Source organism: Sapajus apella, unplaced genomic scaffold, assembly GCF_009761245.1.
Source record: "Sapajus apella isolate SASKATOON/1434 unplaced genomic scaffold, GSC_monkey_1.0 scaffold27, whole genome shotgun sequence".
Taxonomy (NCBI): Eukaryota; Metazoa; Chordata; class Mammalia; order Primates; family Cebidae; genus Sapajus; species Sapajus apella.
In genome coordinates, this window is record NW_022436967.1 from 1,878,327 (window position 1) to 1,905,007 (window position 26,681).

The following is a 26,681-nucleotide window of genomic DNA, read 5'->3' on the forward strand; positions in this document are numbered from 1 at the left end:
TAAATGTCTTCCTCTGATTGTTTACTTCACATCTTCTCTGAATTGCCCTGTTGATTTCTTGTTTGGAAATTATTGAATCTTACATTTCTCTCTGTTCTCTTACTTTATGAGCTCTTGTTTCTGAACCACCGTCTGTGTAGGTGTTTGGTAGTTCTAATAGGGAACCCTATGTTGTTTTCTGTTCCTTGTCTGGTTTCCAACTGTTTCCACAGCATCTGATTACATAGGACCCCATATTAAGCCAGCTGTTTTTCTCTCAGGAATATCATCCAATATTTTTATCTTAATCTAGGATGATCTGTCCTTGAACAAACAATATAAAACAAACAATCTTCATAGCTTCCAATAATTCCTTCCCTTCCTTGAATATTATTTTCTGGCTCTTTTATTTAATTGGTCCTATATTGTCTGTTTAATATTTTTTCTCCAGATTTCTAATTGGTTATTTTTAAGTCATTAAAATGCTTTGGAGTAAATAACATTTTTGCAACTAGTATAAAAAAATCTGAGGACAGAAATGAATACATATATGCAATTAAAAATTATTTTTATTTAATAAAGTATGAACACATTTAATGTTCTAACATTTTTCTAAATTCCCAATTTGGGGGCTAGAAATATTTATATTGATAGTCTAAATATCCCCGGATTGTTTGTTTTTATTCTAACTTTATGTGGAATGGAGCTAATTAGTATAAAATATTTCTTATTAATATAGCACAACTATTCCAATCGAAAGGATACTTAGGACTTTCAAATCACTATAGTTGTTATTTACTCTGTCATGATGTTCATGGCAATAGATAAAAAACAACTTGTATGAGGCCTGCAGAGTTCAAAATAATATTTGCTTACTCTGTCTTTCAAAACTCGGTATTAATGATAGATCTAGGAAATATGCTGTATAAAGTTGGCCCTCCTTATCCATGGGTTCCACATCTGTGGATTCAGCCAATCATGGATCAAAAATATTTGAAAAAAAAAGTATCTGAACTGAATACTTTAGATTTTTTTAATCATCATTCCCTAAACAATGTAGTGTAACAACTGTTTACGTAGCATTTACACTGTATCAGGTATTATGAGTGATCTAGAGATTATTTATAATGTATGCTGTGTGTAGGTTATATGCAAATACCATAGTATTTTATATTAGGGACTTTAACATCTGCTCATTTTGGTATCCTCAGGGTTCCTGGAACCAATAGCTCCATGGATACTGAAGAACAACGTACCCTTTTTCTCCCCTTATCTTGGAAAGTTCAAGCAACATGAACTAAGTCAAGCTCCAACTTTCAGAGTTAAAAAAAAATTAATGTTTGTTTATTCTGACACATTATAAACATATAGATGTCTCTGCAATGGTTTACACCAGTTACAAGATACTGTAATACAATGTTCAGCAGAAAGGACGTAACACTGAAGTTAGCCTTCCCTCCCAATTGAACCTCAATGTCCTTGTTTACAAATGGGAGAAATAAAAGTTAGAACGTAGACTAGCCATGGAGGCAACACCAGGTATGACATGTAAGTATTCAGTATTGTGCAGGAACAGCAGTAGGACTACTAAGTACAGAAAAAATGGCAATTGTTCTGATGAGGAGGAGGGAAAGAGAAGAAAAAGGAGGAAGATGCAGGAAAAATTAAATAAATGGGGGGAAGGAAAGAGGTGAAAGAAGATAGGAATAAAATAATAAAAGTCTCTTCTTTGACTTGGATATTAATTGGTTTGTAATCCTTACAGCATTTAATATAAACTCTATAGTAAATTAGTTGTAGTACACTCAGAGTACATTTTTCCTGTAGTTGTAAACATTTTAAAGAAGTTTAGAAAGTGGATATCAACTTCAATCAACGGAAAATTTTGATGTTAAATTTCTATGTAATTAAAAATTTTTTTTTATCTTTTAATTTGTCATAGAGCTGGTTATATCACTCCCTGGCTATGTAGTCAGGTAGATTGTTTAGATTTCTTATATAGGGGTAATAACTACTTCTTTGGAGTTTATCTTAAGGAAGAGGTATGGGTCAAGAGTTTTCACTTATTTAAATTAAACTTTGAATTAAATTTTAAAGTAAGCTTTCTTTAAATTAACTTTCCTGACCAAATTAAGCTTTAAATAATCTTATCTTGTGATTATAGACTATTAAAATAAATATAGTTCAAATGATTTTAGTTCTCTGTTGCTTGCTTTTCCTCTTTGCTAACCTCTTTCTCTCTCTTTTCTTTTTTTGCCTTTTTTTCTATTTTCCCTTTTTCTTTCTCACATGTATATTAAGATAAAGGTAGTTCTCTTTCTTTTTAGTTTTAGTATCTGCAATGCCAAGCTGTAAATATGTACATGTTTATAATTATTTGTGAATGAACATAGATGAGTGTAGAATTCAACAGTTGTTTCAGAATTTATATTATTTGAATGATATACTATTAAAATATTTCTAAAAGATCTTTGTTTACTTGTATGTTTAGCAAACACTTGAAAGAGAGCTGTCTTTTAATTTGTTTCTACTTAAAATATAAATGCTGTCATTCTAAATCATTGTTGAAAATAAAATAGAACAAAAGCTAATACTAAGCCTGGGTCTAAAAAATACAAATAAAAATAATCCAAGTCACTTTCCAAATGCCTTTTATCACATGCTGCAAGGCACTGAAATAGAGTTTTCTATTCCTGTCATATTCAGTTGCAGGATTTACCAGAAGTGGACCTTGTTCCAGTTAGATGAAGTAAGATTATACTGAAAGCTGCTGATCTGTTTTTAGAAGAATTGTTACAATCCTTGAGAGAAATAGAATTTTAGCAAAAATGAATCTTCTGCTAGCTGGGAAAAATTGTTATAGCCCATAAACTCGAGATGCCAAACTTGCAATTTTGACCATGGTCTATGAAATTGGGGCATAGAAGGGAAATACATTGAAAGACTTCTTTTTTTTTTTTAAAAAAAAAAAAAGAAAAGGAAAAAACAGAAAGTTAAACCACTGTGAATTTCACCATTTCATTTTTTTCCCTAGATAGTCTTCAGAAAACAGTTACCTCTAATACTCAGAAAACAGTATTACTAACCATGTAACCATTGCAATGAGCTTGCATGTACCTCCTTCTTCCCTGGCTAACCAAACAATTAAAGGAAGATAGGCATTTAAGCTATTCTCTTTGGTGAAAGCTATATCTTGAAGAACTAATTTTAAAAATGGATGTTTGGTTAAAAACACTAAGGTGATCAAGTATCAGTGTGAAATAACTGCTGAAGATCAGTCACCAATCTAAAAGTCACTGTAGTTTACTTCAAATTTAAGAATTTATTTCTTAACAAAATTATTTACATTTTATGGAAGTATATTCAGGTGAAGTTGCTGTAGGCAATAAAAGGACGTGGGAACCAAACACAGCATTTAACTATAAATGAGAAAGTGTGTCATTGACACACTAAAGCCAACAAAAACATGAGAAATAAAAACTTAAGTTCAGATCCGCAGTCGCATATTAAAAACTACAGTTATGATAGTGGGAAAAAATGAATCACAAGTTACATATTTTGTGTAAATTCATCATAAATTCAGTCTAATCATCTTGCTAAATTCTGTCTGCTGCTTACTACTAAAGATGTCAATTAAGCAAAATCAAATCAACGAAAAGCAATTAGTAACTTTTTAAACTGAAGGATTTTCAAACTAACAAGGTTGTTGAGCACTCAAAACTGATGGCAAAGCCTGGTGATTCAGGAAACTTCTCTCCTCACTCTTTTCTTCCATCCTTTCATTCCAGCAGCGGGCTCTCATGCTCTTTGTGATTATACTGGCAAGTGATATCTTCTCCAGGCCAAACTAGAGTATTTTTGACACAATTATTTTGGGTTAACCCAAAATATACAATCTAGCAATATTTCGGTCCAGATTTTTTTCTTCTTTTTAGTTTCTCTGAGTTACTGAAACCATCCCCATAAATTTAAAAATTAACCAGGGAAGAAGGGCGGGGGGAGAAATGAAAAAAAAACCAAGCTTGTAGCACATTCAGCCTTAATCACTAGGCAACTTGCTCTCTGACCCTCTTCCTCATAGCTGTGTGGTGCCTGTGGCCCAGATTCACTCAGACCCTATCACAGGATTATGGTTTCCCATAACTGCTCTGTATATAACAATGTGGACATTGTCAAATGTTGTTTTCCCTTTGAGATGTTCCTTCAGGTTCTGGGTACCAACTGGTCTGAAGTACCCCAGGGGCAGTTGCCTTAGCAAATAATACAGTTTCCACATCCTGATGATTTCATTTCCCTTATCCTAACCAATCAACAGTCCGTTTTTCCAGCACCTTGCCCTCCATTATTTCCTTAAAATCCCAGCCCAGAACTCTTTGGCAAAACTGATTTTATGCTCCTTTCCATTTCCTCACTTGGCCACTCTGTGTCATTGAACTCTTCCTCTGCTGCAAACTCTTCTGTCTTGGTGTATTGGTATGCTACTACACAGTGGGCATATGAACTTGGTAGTTCTATAACATTACTGGTTATACAATCTTCAAAACTGGTTTACCATTTAAGGGCTAAAATTCTAAATATACGCTTATTAACAAGATCATAGCTAAAATAGACATGTAATATGGGCCTTAGAGCAAACATACAATGTTCAGTAGGACAAACCCAGATCAAATGACTCATTCTTAATTTCTAAAACTATAGTAATAGTAAATAAAAACTTCCTAGTCCATGAAGAGACAACTTTCTGGAACAATACGCTTTGGACAAAAACAGTGCCCTGGTAATAAGTTGTTCTGGGAGTAAAACTTAGCTTTTCATGTGGAAATTTACTTCTTTATAAAACGGAAAAATTATTTACTATAGCTTTTAGGGTTGTTGGTATATAATTACCTATTTGGACATGCCTAGCACAGGATTTGTCATATGGTAAAATTTCAAGAACTATTAGTTTCCCTGTCCATGAATGTTAAAACTCATTTCATTTACAGATAAAAGCAGTTGCATGCTGAAGACACAGCAAACTCCCCAAAGTAAAGCAGCAGATAGCATTGTAGATGTAACAATTCTAATGGTCCTAATCATCTTGCTGTTTTCGTGACTTATCTCTTTTTCCAAAACGTTCTCAATAACAACATTCTTCCCACACATTATACAGTTAATTTCTCTTCCCCACCTCTATTGCTGTCAGGGTAACAATATGAGCTCATGTTCTATTATTTTGCACAAGTCACTTTCCTTCAATGGATTATCTATAGCCCCTAACTTAATTCAAAAAATGTGATTATGACTATGCAAGAAGATGATAAATACAATCCTTTTACTTAGTTTCAGCTGAGGTTTCTAGACAATACTGAGCTGAATCGTTTTCTTTTTTTCTTTAGCAGCTTAGGAAAGAATTTTTGAGTCAGAGAGAAGGCTTGTTGAGTGGGAGAAAAGAATTTTGAATAGAGAACTCTGGCTGTGGTCTGAATCCCATTTCTTCACCCCACCCCAACTAGAAGAGGCTGTGATAGACAGGCTCCTGCCTCTCACTGCATATAGAGGAGGGCTTCAAGTGGATCAAGAAGAGAGCTTTAAATATGTCTCCTGGGGCTTCATCAAGGACCTGAACTGAGGCCACACAGATAAGAGAGGAGAAGAAATCTTGTTCAGGAATTCAGCACATGCTCCAAGATTTTACTGCAGAAAAGAATGTGTGAGTATATATACTCCAAATGAATTCACTCATGAGACATAATGATAAAAGGTTCGTCTTTGATTTTATCAGTGGAAACCACCTGAAAGGGAGAGAATATCTCAGGTCAAATAATTGGTCAAATTTCCAGATGCTAAAGGATGAGTGAGGAGTTGCAAATGACAACCAAGAAAATTATTGCAACCAGCCTGAGGAGACTGCAGGCCAGATATTCTTAGGGTTAGCTAATTTCCAAAGAACTCATAAAAACTTTTCAGGATCAGAATTGCTTCATCTAATTATGTTCTTCTGTTTATGTAGGCACGGTGGTTCTAGTACCCTACAGTGAAAACAAATTTATTTGTCTCATATGCATTATTTTTTTTTTCAGACGCAGTCTATCTCTGTCACCAGGCTGGAGTGTAGCGGTACAATCTTGTCTCACTGCAACCTCCGTCTCTCAGCTTCAAACAATTCTCCTGCCTCAGTCTCCCAAGTAGCTGGAACTATAGGTGCATACCACCATAACCAGCTAATTTTTGTATTTTTAGTAGAGATGGGTTTTCACCATGTTGGCCAGGATGGTCTCGATCTCTTGACCTTGTGATCCACCTGTCTCGACCTCACAAAGAGCTGGGATTACAGGCGTGAGCCACTATGCCTGGCCATATGCATTATTTTTAATACTACTTTTAAATTATTTCTCTATTTAGATTGCACAAAATATTTCTACTCAAGGATGTAATGATGTGCTGCTGACTTGCTAATGAGTTATTTGCTTAGAGGACTTTCATATCTAGAAATTAGCAATGCCATAACACTACAAGTGTAAGTGAAGTAAGTACTTTCCATTCCTTTCCCATTTTCTTTCTTGTTTCCTTTCTCTTAAATGCACCAACTTTAAAAAGTCAAACCTTGAATTTACAAAATGGGGAAAGGAACAGTCAACATCAGACGAAGCAACAGAGAATTACTTCCCCACATCGTCTTCTTTTTAAACTTACTCTATTGGTTGATATTCCATTCTTTTATTTATATATGTATAGTAGTTGGTAGCACAAACTTTGAGTAAAGAGAAGTCTCTCTCTAATTGATTATTATGTTATTATCTATTTTCTCTCTTGATTTAAATTTTGCAAAATTCTATACACAAGGAGATGTAACAATGCTAATGTTCCTAATGATGCATTTTCATACACACACACACACACACACACACACACACACACACACACACACACATAGTTGTTGTTGTTTTGAGGAGTTTCACTTTTGTTGCCCAGGCCAAAGTGCCATCTCACCATCTCAGCTCACTACAACCTCTGCCTGCTGGGTTCAAGTGATTCTCCTGCTTCAGCCTCCCGAGTATCTGGGATTACAGAAACCCTCCACCATGCCTGGCTAATTTTTTAATACTTTTAGTATAGATGAGTTTTCACCGTGTTGGCTATGCTGGTCTTGAACTCCTGACCTCAGTTGATCCACCCATCTCAGCCTCCCAAAGTGCTGGGATTACAGGCATGTCATCACACCTGGCCTTGCTTTACACTTTTTATATATCTATTAAGGAACAATCAATATAAAAACCTACACATATATAATGTATACAATTTGACACTTTTGTTTATACACATACACCCACAACACCATCACCACAATCTAGGTAAAATTATAACCACCAATCTTCCTTGTATCGCTTTGCTTTGCTGTGTGTAAGTATGTGCAGTAAGAACACTTGATATGAGAGCTATTCTCTTAACAAATTTCAGTGAGCAACGTAGTATTATCTATAGGAGTAAACTTTAGGCATAAAAATCTAATTGTGTTTTTAAAAAAATAAAAATATTGCTTCTGAAATATGCTTTCTGAATGAATATTTACGTTAGAAGTAGTTTAAAGCAAAGAGATTTAGGCCATATTCTACAATTTATTATAGTATTAAAATATGTGAATAGAATAAAGATTACTAGGTACAACAACTATATACCACCTTGTCATTTTTTTCAGTAAATGATAACATGTTCTTATTCATTCAGACTGAAGCCATGTAAACAGATGTTTCTATACACAAAAGGAAATCCTGAATTGTTGAATTGTTCTGGTATAAACTGGCTCCAACAGACACTTGAGTGTTTAAGAGGCAATGCCACGACCAACAAATCCAGATGCTCTGTGAGCTCCCCTAAATCCAACAGAAACATTGAGCTTTATACTTTCACCCTTGAGACAGTTTGAATTGAATAGCTGTTTGCAGAGTTACGTGAGGGTGAGACAAAAATGAAAGTACCATGTAAAATAGTGTTTCAAATAACATATTGGTTTGAAGATATTTATTCCAATTTTTATAAGGTTCTATTTCTTTCCAACAAGTTGGCTCAGCTTGTTAAAAAGAATATTGGCTTTTAACTTTATTCTCCTTAAGAACAACATAAACATAGTTAACCTATACGGTCACATTCTTCTGAGACTCACAGTGAATAAAAGAGGGCACTGTGTGGACAGTCAGCAATTCTTTTCCTGCTTAGTACCCCTAAAACTGTGTAATTATCCGAGGTGTTGCTATAAATCCAGTATTTACAACATACATTCCTTAGACGGTGAAGTAATTGCACGTGTCATAGGGGAAAAATGTTTCATTTTTTTTTTTTCTATTGAGACACTTTTTAAAAAAATTATTGAATTTATGCTTTGGAAGAGACATGAGCATAAATATTATGTAATCCAATGCATGACATTCTGGCAATACTACTTTAAACAATACATCTAACAATAGTAGCAACAGTCTGTCTTATTTCTAGTAAACATAATATGACTAATGACATTACTGCTATGATTTGAGGATGTCTTATGCTTTCAGGATAATTTTAGATATTCTCATATAACCTTGTTTTTCATCATCTCTCATATAAAAATAAAACGTTTTTATGTCATATCGCCTGACTTAAAACTACTCTTACCTCTTTCAGTTTGCCCTAATGCAGAAGTTCAGGGATATATAAAATTTGCTTCATTAGGAAATTGTAGAGCACATCAAGGTTGCCAATAAAATGTCTTTAGAAAGTTATTGCCAAGGAAATGAATTCATTTTATTGGTTGCTGTCTGTTTTCATAGTCTTTGCTTTTGTACTTTGACACACACACAGGCACACACACACACACACACACACGCACAAATACACACTTATAATTCCTGAGAAATTTATAAACCAACCCACCTTTAAGCCTCAGAAGCAAATCAGGTCCCTGAGGCTCTGTGCCAAGGTGACCATCAGAGTGTAACACAACATGGAACTTCATTCTTGACTGTGGTGAAAGAAGTTTAACTCCCAAAGCTCTAAGCCTTTGTTTTGCTTCAGTGTTTTTCCATGTATTCCTTTAAAAAACTTTTTATTAAGAGCCAATGTGAAAAAAAAGGAAATAATTTCTGTCTTTTATCATTATTATTATTATTATTATTTTTGAGACAGTGTCTTGCTTATCACCAAGGCTGGAGCGCAGTGGCTCCACATCTGCTCACTGCAACCTCCACCTCCCGGGTTCAAGCAATTCCCCTGCTTCAGCCTCTAGAGTAGCTGGGATTGCAGGCACGCACCACCACATCTGGTTGTTTTTTCTTCTTTTTATGTATTTTGTAGAGATATGGTTTCACCATGTCGGCCAGGCTGGTCTCAAACTCCTGCCCTCAGGTAATCTGTCTGCCTTGGCCCTCCAAATTGCTGGGATTACAAGACAGAGCCACTGCACCCAGCCGACAATGGAAATAATTTCTGCCCTAGTGAAGTTTACAGTCTAGTAGGAGAGACATATTAAACACAAAAACCAAAACATATACAATATGTATCCAAAACAGAATATATGCATATTATAGGAATTTGATTGTAATGGCTTAATCAACTAGGGATTTATTTTCTCATATTAAAAATGTTTTGTTGGGACAAATAATAATTTCCAAAGATGGATATGCCAATACATTCTATTTTAAGTGTTCTTTCCACAATTGAGAGGTAGAGCTTATCCTGTTTGCTCTTGAATATGGTGAGGTTCAACTATTGCAAAAGTAACACTATGTAACTTCCATGTCTAACTCACAAGGGAAATAAAGCTTTTGTCTGATCCTTTTAGGAGGCTTGATCTTAGAAAACAGCCGTTCCTTTGTACAGAATCCAAGCAGCCACATGGATTGGCCATGTGCAGGGTTTCCAGTCCCAGCCCCAGGACAAGCTGAAGACTCAGCCAATAGTAAGCATCAGCCTCTGTTATTTGCCAGAATGAATTTTCAAGTGATTCTAACATTGTCTTCAAATTGCCTTGTCTGATGCCGAGTGAAGCAGAAATGAACTCTCTCTGAAAAACCCTGGCTAAGCTGCAGATTTGTGAGTAAAATTAATGTTGTCATTCAAGTCACTAAGTTTTGGGTTTGTTTGGGCAGGCTTTGATACCTGTAAGTGGGGTTCTGGTAAATATATATATTTAACATATATAAAAAAACATTGAATTGTATGTGTTTTATGTAAAACATTTAATTTTATGTATGTCTGTGTATGGCTTTGCAAACGAGTGGCAAGCAGACAAAAGGAAGCTTGACAAACCTTGAAGTAAGGGTTAATAAAACCAAAAAGCAAGAGATTATTAATAGAAGCCCAATGGCTCTCAAAAAGACTATCAATGAGAGCTTTAAGAAAATTAGATACTGGTGGCTGGGGGTGCATTTTTTATTAGAAACTTTACAATCTTTGTTACTTGTACTAACATGAAAAATAGGATATCTGTTTAATGATCTAGACCACTACTTATCTTTTTTCTTGCTTTATTCTTATTTATTTATTTTAAAATTATTTATATTTATTATACTTTATGTTCTGGAGTATATGCGCAGATCCTGCAGGTTTGTTACATAGGTATACATGTGCCATGGTGCTGAATCTGTTCTTCTGGTCAGTAAAACAGTAGCTTTTGCAAAAGCCCTGATTTGTAGAATTTTTACCCCACTCTGGCCAAAATTGATACACATGGTTTTAACTGGGTATGATTCCATATTCAGGAGTATCAAAGTCTTAACAGTAAAAAAAAAGAGAAAAATGGACACTGGGTGGGTAGCCATGATCATGTCCTAAAACACTCATAAAAGCCCATGTGAGCATATACTAGGAATTCTGAAACTAGCCTGAGGACCTACAGCATATAATGAGATAGAAATATTTAGACAGAATATATAATACATAATTGTGACATAATTTGTTGATATTGATAGAGTCCTTAGGAGTAGTGTTGGAAAAATCATATTGGGGATAAGCATCATAAGCTTTAAAGACAAAAGTCACAATGAATTTGCTCATTTAAGCCATTACATGTGTATATACACATTTTTTTCTTATACATACATCACATATTTACAATTTCCAATGGTTACATTCCATCCTTTTTATCTGAGTTACATTCTGGTGTCATTTTTGTGTCTTGTAGATATTCTTAAACATTTTTTGTTGATTACCTAAAAACATATATTATTTTCATTTTGAGGGATAGTTTCAATGATATAGGGTTTCTAATTGACTTTTTAAAAGTGTCCTAATATATTGCTTGAATTATCTTTTAAGTGTTCATTGCTTCTGCTGAGAAGTTAGCTATTAATTACATTGCTGATGTAATTATATAAATGTTATTTTTCTCTTGCTGTGTTCAAGATTTTCTTTCTTCATTTGACTTTATGCAGTCTATGCTGTGCCTTTTGTGTGTGTGTGTGTGTGTGTGTGTGTGTGTGTGTGTGTGTGTGTGTGCATGTAGCAAAGGGAGTATAGAGAGTCACATATACTCCCCTCCATCCAGTTTCCCCTATTATTAAGATAGTAAATTACTATGGCACATTTATTACAATATTTTAATAAATATTGGCACATTATGATTAACTAACAAAAAGTCAATACAGTTGGTCCTTGGTATTCACGGGTTCCACATCTACAACCAACCAACCACAGATGAAATACATTTGAAAAAAGAAGAAATTATAATATAATAAAAACAATTCAAATTTAAAAATTAATGCAGTATAAAATTATTTAAATAGCACTTACACTATATTAGACATAAGTAATCTAGAGATGATTTAAAGTGCAGGCATACTTCAGAGATACTGCAAGGCTTAGTTCTAGACCACCACAATAAAGTGAATATTGCAATAAAGAAAATCATGAGAATTCTTTGGTTTCCCAGTGTATATAAAAGTAAAGTTTACACTATGCGGTAGCCTATTAAGTGTGCAATAATATTAGGTCTGCATACTTTAGGTAAGGAATATTTTGCTTCTTAAAAAGCTCTAAGGATGTTCTCTGCCTTTACAGAGTCATAGACTTTTTGCTAGTAGAAGGTCTTGCCTCGATGCTGATGGCTGCCGCTAATAGGATGCGGATTGCAGAAGGTTGGGGTGACTGTGGCAATTTGCTAAAACAAAGCAATGAAGTTTGCTTCGTCAGTTGGCCCTTCCTTCCATGAAAGATTTCTCTGTAGCATTCAATGCTGTTTGATAGCAGTTTACCCACAGAACTTTGACAATTGGAGTCAACAATCTGAAACTCTGCCACTGCTTTATCAATTGAGTTTATGTAATATTCGTTACATTCACTTACTTTTTAGCTACGTATGTTTTTATATTGAAAGTGGATTTCTTGTATATAGCATAGATTTATGTCTTGTTTTTTAATACATTCTGACAATCTTTGTCTTTTCATTGATATATTTAGACCATTGACATTCAAAGTGATTATTGATGTCGGGAGATTAATATCTACCATATTTATTAGTTTTCTATTTGTTATCCTTGTTCTTTGTTGTTGTTTTTGTTGTCTACTCATTTTATGCCTTTTATGGTTTTAATTGAGCATTTTATATTATTTTATTTTCTCTCTTTTCTTAGGATATCACCTAGGTATGCAATTTTTTATCATTCTTTTTAGTGGCTGCCCTAGAATTAGCAAAAGACCTTTACAACTAATATAAGACAACTTTCAAATTAACACTGTACCATTTTACAGGTAGCATGAGTACTTTACAATAACAAGATTGTCCTAATTCCTTCCTCCTTTCTCTTATATCATTGCTGTCATTCATTTCACTTACATAGAAGTATAAACATATATATGAAATAACATTAGCATACATAATTGACTACATTGCTGCCATTATAATTTTGAATAGAGTTATCTCTTAGGTCAATTAAGCAAAAGAAATAATTTTTATCTTCACTTATTCCTTCTTGGATGCTCTTCCTTTTTTAAATGTAGATCTGAGTTTCTGATGTTTTTTCCTTCTCTAAAGAACTTTTAACATTTCTTCTGAGGTGGGTTTACTGACAACAAATTCCCTCACTTTTTGTTTGTCTGAGAAACTCTTCATTTCTCCTACAGTTTTGAAGAACAATTTCTCAGGGTACAGAATTACAGCCTGGGTTTTTTTTCTTTGTCTTTTTCCCTCTCAATACTTGTCTCAGTCTTTTTGTGCTGTTATAACAAGATACCAGAGACAGGGTAATGTATAAAGAAGAGAAGTTTCTTACAGTTTAGGAGTCTAAGAAGTCCAAGATCAAGGTGCTAGCATTCCACGTCTGGTGAGAAATTCTATGTGCATCTTCACATGGCAGAAGGGGCAAATGTTGAATCCTTATATTGTGAGAAAGAGTGAAAGAACAAAAGGATGAAAAAAAAAAAACTAAAAGCTTTGGAACCTCTTTTATAAAGGCCCTAATTCATAAAGGAGGAGCCCTCATGACTTAATCACCTTTTAAAGGCCTCACCTGTCAATACTATCCCACCGGTGATCCATTTCCAATGTGAAATTTGGTGGACACATTCAGACCATAGCAACACTTTAAGTATTTCACTCTACTGTCTCCTTGGATAGTTTCTGAAAGGCTACGTATGATTTGAATCTTTGTTCCTGTAGGTAGCAATTTTTTCCTGTGGCTCCTTTTAGATATTATCATTAATATTATTATTTTACTTTTGATTTTCTGTAACTTGGAAATGATATGCCTAGGCAGATTTTGTTTTGTTTTGGTATTTATCCTGCTTGGTGTTCTCTGAGCTTGCTGGATCTGTGGTTTGATGTTTGTCATTGATTTAGAAGATTTATCAGTCATTATTGTTTCAAATATTTTTTTCTGTTCTTTTGTCTCTTTCTTTCCCTTCTGGAATTTTCATCAAATGTATGTTACCCTTTTTGTAGTTGTCCACAGTTCTTGGATATTCTATTCTGTTTTTTTTTTTTCCAGTCTTTATTTTTTTCGTTTTTGAGTATTTAAGATTTCTATTAAGATATCCTCAAGCTTGGTGATTCTTTCCTCATCAGTGTTCAGTCTATTAATAAGCTCATCAAGGGGTTCTTCATTTCTGTTACGATTTTAATTTTATATTTTTACCTCTATCATTTCTTTTTTTTCCCCCTCAGGATTTTCATTGCTCTGCTCACATTGCTCATCTGTTTTTGCTTTCTGTTGACTTCTGTGTGTGCGTGATAGAGTCTCACTCAGTCTGTTGCCCAGGCTGGAGTGCAGATCATGCAATATTGACTCACTGCAACCTTTGCCTCCTGGGTTCAAGTGATTCTCCTGCCTCAGACTCCCAAGTAGCTGGGACTACAGGCATGCACCACAACACCCGGCTAATTTTTGCATTTTCAGTAGAGATGGGTTTCACTATGTTGACCAGGCTGGTCTCCAACTCTACCCATCTTGGCCTCCCCAAGTATTAGGACTACATGCGTGAGCTGCCGTACCCAACCTGCTTGCTGTTGACTTTATCCATTAGAGCCTTTAACATATTAATTATAGTTGTTTTACATTCCCAGTCTGATAATTCCACATCTCTGACAGGTCTTGCTCTGATGCTTGCTTTGTCTATTTCAGTTGTATTATTTGCCTTTCAGTGTGCTTTGTAATTTTTTATTGCTAGCTGGACATGATGGACCAGGTAAAAGGAACTGCTGTCTGTAGGGCTTTAGTAGTGTGGTGGTAAGGGGAAGGAAGTGGAAGTGTTCTACTGTCCGATGATGAGGTCTCAGTCTTTTAGTGAGCCTCTGAACCGTGCAGCTTCTCAGTTCATTTCTCTCCCCCTTAACGTGGACAGGATAATTAGAAAGGTTCAAGTTAGGTATTTTCTTACCCCAAGGTAGATTAGGCTCTGATATTATTATTATTATTTTTTGAGACGGAGTTTCGCTGTTGTTACCCAGGCTGGAGTGCAATGGCTTGATCTAGGCTCACCGCAACCTCCACCTCCTGGGTTCAGGCAATTCTCCTGCCTCAGCCTCCTGAGTAGCTGGGATTACAGGCACGCGCCACCATGCCCAGCTGATTTTTTGTATTTTTAGTAGAGGCAGGGTTTCACCATGTTGACCAGGATGGTCTTGATCTCTTGACCTCGTGATCCACCCGCCTCGGCCTCCCAAGGTGCTGGGATTACAGGCGTGAGCCACCGCGCCTGGCTCTGGCTCTGATATTATTCTATCAGGTTAGGCTCTGGTTTAACGAGTTTCTCCTGAGCACAGGCCTTGTTAAGAAGAACAGAGTGCTCTGAAACATTTCACAATGGCTCTCCTTCCCCAGGCTTTGCCAGAAGCAGGAGAGTCTTTTCCTCTGATATTTACTTGAAGAACCTGGTCAAGTTTCTGAAGATAAGACTCAGAAATGTACGGGGCCCCTCCATGACTAAGTCAACCTGGAGTGTTTAACTCACAGGCGTGTCCACACTGAGCCTCCAGAAATTAACCACATTTCAGATTTTCTTGCCTCAGCACTGGTTCCTGCAGAGGTTTCAGTTCCTGAGTCTCTGCATGAGTCAGCTATGACTCCCTCTGTTCCCCTGTCTGGCTTTCCAATCTTGGGGGCAGTGGTTTGTCCTGTTTCCTCACCTCTCTTGTGAATCCAAAGAGAGCTGTTGATTCTCCATTCTGTTCAGCTTTTAGGTTGTTACTAGAACTGAGTGGTGATGTTCAAACTCCTTATGCAGATTCAAAAACTGGAAGTTCCGCTGTGCTCACTTATGTTTATTTTACTTTGGGCTCATTGAGATCAAATTTGTAAATTTATATTTTTCACCAAATCTGTAATATATCAGCCATTGTTTGACTGTTTTTTTTTCTTTTTTTCTTTAGTGCTACAGTTACACATATATTAGATGTGGATGTTAGATGATTAGATACTATATTAGAAGTGTGTATATTAAATGGTTGGATGCTTTTTACAGGTGTCTAAGAAACTGGTGTTTTTACTCATATTTTTCTCTTTAAGTATTGCATATTTTTATCTTGCCTCAAGAAAATTGAATCTATCTTCAGTCGTATTAAATCTGATGTTAAATATTCTAGTAAATGTTCGTTAATCAGTTTGAAGCTCTGGATTTTTCCGCTTTATAATTTTCACTTCTCTGTTGAGAGTTTCTGTTCAGTCATTAATTTCATACTGTCCTTTGATTGTTTTTTTTTTTTAAAAAAACAGTTTTATATGATTATTGACCATATATATAATAGTTACCTTGAAGTCCTTATTCACTAAATATCATATTTGAACCCACTTGGAGTCAGTTTCAATTAACTGCTTTTATCTCCCTTAAACTATGAGTCATATTTTTTTTTCTTTGTCTATTCGTTTCTGGCTAAAAATGAAACACTGTCCATCATAGGATTTTTGGCTATGGATTCTTTGTTCTTCTGAGTACTGTTTATTTTTTATTCTAGTGAGCAATTAACTTGACTAAATTTAAAATGTGAGCTTTGTCTACCTGCGATGTTTAATAGCTCATGCCTTTGCTCTACTTTTTTGCATTCCTGCCCCTCATTTTTTAGCCGGGCTACCTAGGGGAATCTGTGTTTGCACAGTCTACAGGTCAGCCATGGAGCTGTTTAGGCTTTCTATTAAGATTTTGGGGTTCACTTTTTTCTATCTTCTGTAATTCCCATTAACTTTCCAGCTCCTCTGTCCAGAGTTCAGCCTTCTGACCTTAAACCAGAGTAGATTTTAGCCCTCTACCCCTCATACTGTGTCCAGGGAGGAGAACATAGTCACTGTTGCTGCAGACTCTTGAATCTCACCAGTAGCCTGTGGATCTTTCAAGGGTGGAATCTTCCCTCATGTCTGTCATCCACGTTCAGGCTGCCTGAAACCTACATGGGGCCTGTGTAGTAATAGGTTAGCCAGAGATTTGGGCAGAGTTTATATTAAAATTTTGAATTTTTGCCATTCCGTGGCTTTCTTTTTCCTTTCCCAAATTTAATCATCTGTCACCTTGAGGTGGTAAGTCAGTGACATTCCTTCACTAGAGCTCAAGTTGGAAAATGCATTCAGACTAAACAGCCACACCACACATTCACATTCCTTACCCGATAGAATAGTATTTCTTCAAGAATAAATGTGTCTCAATTCTTTTGCCTGACTTTGGTTGTGTCTAATTATTTGATGCAGTATTTAAAAATAATTATCATTTATGGGAGGAATTGACCAAAATGTATACTGTCTTTATCAGATGTCTCAAATGTTTTGTTAACCATTCTAATTTCTATTCAGCTATAATAGCATTTTTACTTGTGTGTGTACACTTTTGTTTAGGATGATGGAATAATCACTATTGTGTATTGGTGTGGCACAGCGTACTCATCTACTCAAGACTATCTGAAGTGGAATATCACTTTGATTCACTTACCATAAGTCATTTGATTGAGATCATTTGCTTAAGTTTTCAAATTGCTCCTGTCCATGGCTGTCATATTTTCCCTAATAGTAAATAATTAATTCTCCACTAACCCCTCCCTCCATTCCACTAATTCTTTCATGACCTAAATATCTAAATGTTTATTACTTCTTTAAATAATAATTCTAATATCCAATTACTGAGTAAAGAATTTACGTTGGCTGGGCAGGATTAGAGGCAGTTGCACTTGTACATTCCAACTTGTCCAGCCATGGTGGGGAGGGAGATATTTTAAAGGAATAAAAACTAAAGGGTAAGAGTTATTCCTTATATCGTCCTTTCCACTCCAGTTTTTATGTAAGACAGATACCTATTGTGCATATACTACATCTTCCCATCTTGCTAATCCCCTGCCATTGTAAAGAGAAGGTTCCAAATAAGCAATGTTGTGAGAGGAAAGAGCATGATTACTTATTTACTCCTTTTGAAACTTTTTGATCAGTGTCTTCATATACATTATGACATGTTATTCCAAATGGTGACCAAAAGCATTTACTAGTTCATCTTATGACACACGATTGTTTTATATGTCTAAAGAGATTTGAAACTTAACAGTCAAAGCTTTGCAGCTGTAATATTTAAACATAGATTTAATCTAAATATAAAAAGAATAGATATATAGATGTGTATGTGTGCATGCACATGGGTGTGCACTCATGGCTGTGAGTCAGTGTGATTGGGAATTTGTGAACATCTCAATACCAAAATTTATGATTCAAAGACTAAGAATATGCTCTGTTATTTAAATGTTTAGAGATCTAATATTATCTGACTAGAGAACAAAAGAGCAAAGCTGTAGTAGGTGAAGACAAGTCATTGTGTCTTACAGCCTCTTTTTTGAGTGCATTCTGAGCTCTTAGCAACATGACTGACACAATCTTTGTTGGGAATCTTGTGTCTTCTGATGGAAATATCAGAAATGAATAGAAAGAATGCTCAATTTGTGCTTTTCTTGTTCGGTCACATACTTCTACCTCCAGCCATATGTCATTAATATAGCTAATGGGAATTTGGCATCTAACTGACTGGGAAGGGATGAAATAAATGTGGAGACAGGCAAATGCCAATGACATGTGCAAGGAAAGCACTTGGTATTTCTGTTTAAGCAGTGCCAGCTCCATCAGCCTTCCCTACAGCCTTCACTGACAGGGTTGGAGGCCCTTCTGTACATGGCCATGCCTCATGTATTCATGGGTTGCTGTGATCCCACAGCCCCTTTTGTTAAGAACTGAAAATACAGCATGTTGCTTTGCTACTCTCAGCTGCCATATGGCTTTGTGAAAGCTGGCCTAAAAGGAAGCAGGAAGAAAGAAAAAAAACCACTAGAAATAAAACAACCAACAGATGAAATTGATTTATTTTCAGCACTAAGAGATGTGGGCGGGGGCCTTTCAGAAACATAAAACTTTGCACTGAGTAGGCAAACAGGCTGCTCATGTGACAGCTCTTGTATACGCTTTTTAAAAAAATAACATGTGGCAGAAAATAGAAGCCCCATTGTTTTACTTAACTACTGTATCCAATTTGAGTGAAATGGAATTTTCAAGTTTAAGGAAACTGACTGTCCCATTTGCCAGTGTACTTTCTTCGTTTGACAAAATACTTTAGAACTTTAACATATGTATTCAGCATTAGCCTTTTAAAAGTTTATCTTACGCTGAAAGTTTTGCGAATAATTCTGGACTGTAAATCGCTTTATTTGAGTTTTTCTACTTTAGCTTCTCAATTTAGGCAGTTATAGCACTCTTCTAAATTGCTTTAAAAGCCTAGTCGAATATATCTAAAGGATGGGTTTAGAAATGACATTTTGTCATTCTGTAAAGATGTAAAAAGGGTGCTAGAAAAACAAACTAATAAAGGAAATATATTTGAAAAGACAATCATATCTCTGAACAAATTTATTAAATTGAGGTATTTCAATTTTAAGAATAAGAATATTTGAGTTCCAGAATATTATTTTATCAGACTATACTGTTTTCAATTGTACATTTAAAATGATAAATAAAGGTTAGTGTAATTGAGGACACAAGTATACAGAAATAAAGATTGTTTTATTGATTTATTGATATTTCCTACCTTATTTTCTTAGTTTAGTGCTTAAGTGTATGTTGCTGAAATACATATGTTATTTTCTAAGAGTTTCCAATATTTATATAAATAATTCTAACCACTGAGTTATCTGTTCTTTAATTTTGAACTTTTATTTTAAACATGGGCTAAAATATATCAGGTTCAAGTGAATACCTAGGAGAAAGTAGGCTGTATACATTTAAGGGGCTTCTTTCTTAATGTATTTAAAAACTTCAGAGAAATAGCTCCTTGTAGTTGGTCTGCATGACATTAAGTAGAGTCATAGTTTAGCTCTATCACAAATTTTTTGACTTTGGCAAATCACGTAATATTGTTTCACCATACATTCTTTTCTGTCTCATAATTTTCCTAATTTTTAAAAACTATATCCGTGTATTGAAAATAATATCTCGCTTCAAAGTCTAGAATTCAAATAGATAAAATTAGTGCTGCTTTGAAAATCTTCAGGTGTCTGCACAAAGTTGCTTCATGAGATTTGGTACCGTTCTTCCCCTCTTGGTGGGTGGGCCCTTGGCAATTTCTTTGGAGAAGCTGGTTGCATAATTTGTAAAAATACTTATCAATCTAAAATTGAATTATTTCATGAGGAATGAAATTGATGGTACCTATTGATTATGGCACCTGTGTATTGGTTGATTTGGAAGAAGAGGCTCAGGTCCATACTGGTTCTATGGGCATGAGGTTATTTTATATACCATTTACTAGTCAATTAAATTTTGAGCACCTATGCTTTGGGCTAGATTTGAACATTCAGATAAAGACAATATTAAAATTACTTGCTAAAAGTTATATTTATATACTACTTATGTTTGATATGTATATAATATCTTTAACATAATATTCTTACTTATATATTTTTAAGTAATAGACGCCTACACGTAGTTAAGAAAGATATGTATTGAAAAGGAATTTAAAAGGTAAAAATGTCTTCTCTTGTTTTCCTGCATGAAGTAGATTTATTTTTATTAAGACCACATGGCATTTGGCAGTGTGGTTTAGAATTGTGAAACTCAAGAAGAGATTATATTACCTGAATTAAAAATACAGGGAAGGAGAAAGAGCAAAATTTGTTTCAAATAACATACATATATTAAAAAACATTTTCAGTTTTGAAATGAATTGCTACCAGCAATTCTTTGTGACTTTAGTCTCTCTAGATCCTTCTCATTCTGCAGCTGTACTAAACAACTGGCCATCTTGTGAATCACAAAAAATTAGGTTCCTCTTTAGCAAAAATCTGGGAAGCATATGGCGGTGTGCATGTGTAATGCATCTTTGTCTCAGAGTTCAGACAATGGCATGTTGCTTATAGCTACTTTGTGTACGTCTAATTTTTGCTCCACAAGTTTTCTAGGTAAGAGAAAGCAGAATTGTAGCTGCTTCTAACCTACTTTATCATTACTTGTTCAAAGGAGAATGTACTGTAACAACTTGGCATTTTGAGTGATCTCGACAGAGGTCAGAAAAATCTTCTCTTGTATGATGTTTTGAGCCTTGATGATATTTCTGCCTTATTTTCTTTGTTCTTTTGTTTTTAAACATTTGTCTTAATGTTCATTTTTAATCAATACATACTAATTTTACATGTTTATGTGGTACATATAATGTTTTGATACGTGCATATAATGTGTAGTAATCAAATTGGGGTAAGTAGAATACCCATCACCTCAAACATTTATTTCTTAGTGTTGGAAACATTCCAAATCTTCTCTTCTAGCAACTTAAAATATACAATAAATTATTAACTGTAGTACCCTACTCTGTTATCAAACACTAGCACTGATTCCCTTTTTCAAAGAGTATTTTTGTACCCATTAACCAACTCTTCCTCCCCTACTTCACTTCCCAGCCTCTGGTAACCACCACTCCGCTCTCTACCTCTATGAGATCAAAATTTTTAGCTTCCATATAAAAGCAAGAAGATGTGGTATTTGTCTTTCTTTGTCTCGTTTATTTCACTTTACAAAATGTTCTCCAATTCCATCCATGTTGCTGCAAATAGCTTATTATTTTTAATGTATTTACATATTTTGATTATACTTTAAGTTCTGGGATACATGTACAGAAAGTAAAGGTTTGTTACATAGGTACACATGTGCCATTGTGGTTTGCTGCACTCATCAACCCATTATCTAGGTTTTAAGCCTTACATGCATTAGGTATTTGTCCTTATGGTATCCCACCCTTTTCCCTCACCCTGTAACAGGTCCTGGTGTGTGATATTCCCCTCCCTGTGTCCATGTGTTCTCATTGTTCTATTCCCGCTTATAAGTGAGAACATGTGGTGTTTGATTTTCTGTCCCTGTGTTAGTTTGCTGAGAATGATGGTTTCCAGCTTCATCCATGTCCCTGTAAAGGACATGAATTCATTCTTTTTTGATGGCTGCATGGTATTCCATGGTGTATATGTACTACATTTTCTTTATCCAGTCTATCATTGATGGGCATTTGGGTTGGTTCCAAGTCTTTGCTATTGTAAATAGTGCTGCAATAAACATACATGTGCATGTGTCTTTATAATAGAATGATTTATAATCCTTTGAGTATATACCCAGTAATGGGATCTCTGGGTCAAATGATATTTCTGATTCTAGATCCTTGTGGATCTTCCACAATGGTTGAACTAATTTACACTCCCACCAACAGCATAAAAGTGTTCCTATTTGTCCACAACCTCTCCAGCATCTGTTGTTTCCTGACTTTTTAATGATTGCCATTCTAACTGATGTGATATGGTATCTCATTACGGTTTTGATTTGCATTTCTCTAATGACCAGTGATGATAACCTTTTTTTCATATGTTTGTTCACTGCATAAACTGTTTATATTCTTCACGCACTTTTTGATGGGGTTGTTTGATTTTTTCTTGTAAATTTGTTTAAGTTCCTTGTAATTTCTGGATATTAGATATTTGTCAGACGGATAGATTGCAAAAGTTTTCTCCCATTTTCTAGGTGGCATGTTCACTCTAATGATAGTTTATTTTGCTGTGCAGAAGCTCTTTAGTTTAATTACATGCCGTTGCCAATTTTGACTTTTGTTGCCATTGCTTTTGATGTTTTAGTCATGAAGTTTTGCCCTTGCCTATGTCCTGAATGGTATTGCCTAGGTTTTCTTCTAGGGTTTTTGAGGTTTTAAGTCTTAATGTTTTAATATCTTAATGTTTAATTCTTTAATCCACCTTGAGTTAATTTTTGTATAAGGTGTAAGTAGGGCTTCAATTTCTGTTTTCTGCATATGGCTAGCCAGTTATCTCAGCACCATTTGTTAAACAGGGAATGCTTGCCCCATTGCTTGTGTTTTTTCAGGTTTCTCAAAAATCAGTTGGTTGTAGATATGTGGTGTTATTTCTGAGGCTTCTGTTCTGTTCCACTGGTCTATATATCTGTTTTAGTACCAGTACTATATTGTTTTGGTTACTGTAGCCTTGTAGTATAATTTGAAGTCAGGTGGCATGATGCCTCCAACTTTTGTTCTTTTTGCTTAGGATTGTCTTGGCTATATGGGCTTTTCAGTTCCATATGAAATTCAAAGTAGTTTTTTCTAATACTAGGAAGAAAGTCAATGGTAACTTATTGGGGATAGCACTGAATCTATACATAACTTTTGGCAGTATGGCTATTTTCATACTATTGATTCTTCCTTTCCTTGACCATGGTATGTTTTTCCATTTGTTTGTGTCCTCTCTTATTTCCTTGAGCAGTGCTTTGTAGTTTCCTTGAAGAGGTCTTCACATTTCTTGCATGTTGTATTACTAGGTATTTTATTCTCTTTGTAGCAATTGTGAATAGGAGTTCACTCATGATTTGGTGCTCTGTTTGTCTATTATTGGTGTATGGGAATGCTTGTAATTTTTGCACATTGATTTTGTATCCTGAGACTTTGCTGAAGTTGTTTTTTAGTTTAAGGAGTTTTTGGGTGAGGGCATTGGGTTTTCTAAATATACAATCATGTCATCGCAAACAGACAATTTCACTTCCTCTCTCTCTATTTGAATATCCTTTATTCCTTTCTCTGGCCTGATTGCCTTGGCCAGAAATTTAATACTATGTTGAGTAGGAGTGTTGAGAGAGGACATCTTTGTCTTGTGATGGTTTTCAAAGGAATGCTTCCAGCTTTTGCCCATTGAATATGATATTGGCTGTGGGCTTGTCATAAATAGCTCTTATTATTTTGAGATACATTCCATCAATACCTAGTTTATTAAATGTTTTTAGCATGAAAGGATGCTGAATTTTATCAAAGCCCTTTTCTGCCTCTATTGAGATAATTATGTGGTTTTTGTCATTGGTTCTGTTAATGTGACGGATTACATTTATTAATTTGTGTATGTTGAACCAGCCTTGAATCCCAGGGATGAAGTCAACTTGATTGTGGTGGGTAAGCTTTTTAATGTGCTACTTGATTCGGTTTTCCAGTATTTTATTGAGGATTTTCACATCTATGTTCATCAGGGATATTGGCCTGAAATTTTCTTTTTGTCGTGTTTCTGACATGTGTCAGGATGATGCTGGTCTCATAAAATAAGTTAAGTAGGAGTCCCTCTTTTTCTATTATTTGGAAAATTTCAGAGGAATGAATTCAGATAGTGTGATGACTTCAGCTTTGCTATTTTGTTCAGAATTGCTTTAATTATTTGGGATTTTTTGTAGTGGTATACAAATTTTAGAGTTTTCTATTTCTGTGAAAAATTGTCGTTGGTATTTTGATAGGGATTACATTAAATCTGGATTTTTTTTTTAGTAGTTTGGACATTTTAACATGATCAGTTCTTCCAATCCATGAGCATGGGATATCTTTCTAATGTTGTGTCCTCTTCAGTCTCTCATATTGATATTTTATTATTTTCATTGTAGAGGTTTCTGCCTCATTTTCATTTGTGATAAGAAGGTATAAGGAAGTAAAAGAATTGCCTTAACAGCTAAACTTTGAAGCCTTATGCTAGTCAAAATAATTCTCTTATTGAGGTTCTGGAGTTTTAAAAATCTGCCCCCATTTCTTAGTAATATAAACCTTCAGATTTATTTATTATTGTATAATTTTATCTCTATATGAATAAAAACTTATTTATTGGAAGCAATATGATAGTAATAAGCTCTAATTGAAAATCTTCAATTATCTTACAAGGAAATTTCTTTTTTAAGTTTTATTAAAATATCTGACTGTGGCTCTCACTTTGGAAATTATATTTTGATTATCTGATAATCATACTGAAACCACACTGTTATTGCTATAACATTCTCAAAAAATCTCCTTCTATATCTAAATCCTTGTTTCCAGACTTGGATTTTGCCTCCATCAACACAAATTTAAACATGCATTATAATAGGTAAAATGATACTGTGGGCTATGACAACTTTAGATGATAAATCCAGTGTTTTCTAGAACATTCTTTAAAAAACCCTTCACATTTATTTTATAAAAAATTTTTATAGAAAGTTTTATTGGGTCACATAGGATTGATTGACTTCAATCCTACTGCAACAGTTTGAATATAAAATTTTCTGGCTGCATCCATGATAAAATTAAGAATAGTTAAGAAACATAGCCTCAGTAGTGATTTGGACTAATATAAAGTTCATTAAAAATATGAGTTAAAAAGTGAGTATCATTATAAAACTAGAAATTTATTTTTGGTGAGCTAAGTTATTTTTGCTTTCTCCAATGTTTTATGCTCCCAGTATTACTGCATTGTTATGAATCTTCCCTGGAAACAAAGAAAACAAGAATATAAATCTTTAAAAAATCATCAAAAACATATAATAGCTTAATTTCTTATAATTCTTATCACTCTCTGGTTGATATTTGTGTTCTAAACAAATACATATTTGTGGAACAAGTGTTTAATTTAGAGGAATTACATTTTGTGATGCAATAGTTATTATGTCATATACATAGGAGTAACATTTGGAAGTGAGAGGATCTGGTCCTTTAGGACACACCAGATCCACAACTAGGTCCCTATTCCAGCAAGACCTATAAAGGTCACACACAATTAAGTTCATATATAATTGAGGTATAATTTACTATTAGAACCCTTGTTTCCAGTTTTATCTGTGGGAACAAAACTAGACAGATAAAAGTTCTCTTGCTATGCAGCTATTTATTAAACATGTAACTTTGAGCAATAAAACACTTTCTGAGCCTGCAATTCCACATGTGTATCACCAGGCTAATGATATCAACCTTCTGTGTTGTTGTAACGATTTCAAATAATTCAACAAATTACAAAATACATTGTCTATGTTATTGGAGTCACTCACTAAATGACAAAATATAATACCAAGCATATTTTTATTTTTGTGTGAAACTATAAGACATCAGGCATTGTGCCCAATGTTTTATTTAACATTCTCAGTAATCCTATGAGGCAGTCTCAATCATTAATATCAATTTTAAATATGAAGAATTTAAGACTTAGAGACGCTATGTTGTTCAAGGTCTCATGGTTAATACTAACTATGCAGATGAGTGTAAAATCAGGACTCTCTGACACAACACAAGAGTTCTTAACTGCTAGAATAAACAGCCTCTACTTTGACATCCATCTATCTCTATTATTTATAGAATTATTTACAACTAAGTATTATTCTGTATTTTTAATGATGTATAAAGTTATACCTTATAAACTTACCCTTGCTAATTTTAGGTCAGATGTATAGTGATTATTACTCTACTTATATGATCACAGGTGGCAACTTTACATTTCAGCTTCTAAATCTACCTAATTGATATAGAAGGGGCTAAATGGCATAATCTTGCAATATAGCAGTTTAGTCCGCTAAGAAATATGAATTCTTAAGTTGACTTTCTCTTCTTTGAGAAGATGTAAATTATCAAAGAATAAAGACTTCTGAAATAAAGGAATAACTAGAACATTTTGTTTTATGCAGGATGAAGACAGAATGATGTTTGACAAATTGGTGAAGTGCTGTTTTTGAAGACCTAAGATTTTGACTGGAATTGCCAGAATACTTCGTTACATATTTAAGTCTAGACAAGAAGCATTAGGATAGGGATTCCATCCATCCTGAAGCAGGAGAACCCAACAGTAAAGTTATAGGGACCATACAGCTTGAAACATCTCTGACCGCTTAATGATACCAGATGCTCTGCTGAAAAACTTTTGAAAGTGTTCTTTAAACCTCTTGAGATATTTTTGATTTCTGCTATGGGCATTCCTTGGAATAGAAATCTTAGACTAC

The 26,681-nt window shown here is 34.6% G+C and overlaps 2 long non-coding RNA genes across 2 annotated transcripts; one reads left to right on the forward strand and one right to left on the reverse strand.

The window, feature by feature from the left end:
- Positions 1 to 22,437, reverse strand: LOC116560803. Its single transcript, XR_004273142.1, has 3 exons — positions 22,296 to 22,437; positions 11,205 to 11,218; positions 1 to 11 (listed from the first exon to the last, which is right to left on the reverse strand). It is a non-coding gene; the product is annotated as an uncharacterized LOC116560803 (long non-coding RNA).
- Positions 9,882 to 26,681, forward strand: LOC116560802. The gene is made up of 2 exons (XR_004273141.1): positions 9,882 to 10,023; positions 26,370 to 26,681. It is a non-coding gene; the product is annotated as an uncharacterized LOC116560802 (long non-coding RNA).